The sequence below is a fragment of the Lupinus angustifolius genome, chromosome LG20, assembly GCF_001865875.1.
Source record: "Lupinus angustifolius cultivar Tanjil chromosome LG20, LupAngTanjil_v1.0, whole genome shotgun sequence".
NCBI classification, from domain to species: Eukaryota; Viridiplantae; Streptophyta; class Magnoliopsida; order Fabales; family Fabaceae; genus Lupinus; species Lupinus angustifolius.
Genome location: NC_032028.1, coordinates 15,833,715 through 15,834,194, shown reverse-complemented (window position 1 = coordinate 15,834,194; position 480 = coordinate 15,833,715). Strand labels below are relative to the sequence as shown.

General features: G+C 36.2%; 1 pseudogene; it reads left to right on the top strand.

The window, feature by feature from the left end:
• The window catches only part of LOC109335505, an 18,415-nt pseudogene that overhangs the window by 147 nt on the left and 17,788 nt on the right, over positions 1-480 (top strand).

The window sequence follows — 480 nt, the reverse complement described above, 5'->3', positions numbered from 1 at the left end:
TGCCATGCTAGATCTAGGTGATTCGATTAATGTTATGCCTATGTCTTTTTTAATGTCTCTTTCACTTGGACCTATGCAACCCACTGGGGTAGTGATTCAATTAGCAAATAGGAGTACTGCTTACCCTGCTGGTTTGATAGATGATGACTTGGTTCGGGTTGGTGAACTTATTTTTCTTGTTGATTTTTATATTCTCGATATGGAAGAGAGATCCCCCCGTAACACAGTTCCTATCATTTTTGGGATGCCATTTTTTAGAACAGCTTGAACCAAGATAGATGTCCATGCTGGAATATTATCTATGGAGTTTGGTGATATTATGGTCCGATTTAATATTTTTGATGCTATAAAGCATCCATCTGAGGACCATTCTGTGTTTCATATTGATTTACTTGATGAGTTAACCAATGAACATATCTGTGATTTCCTTAATGATTTTGATTCTATGTCATTGATAGACTCATACACTTGTCATACATG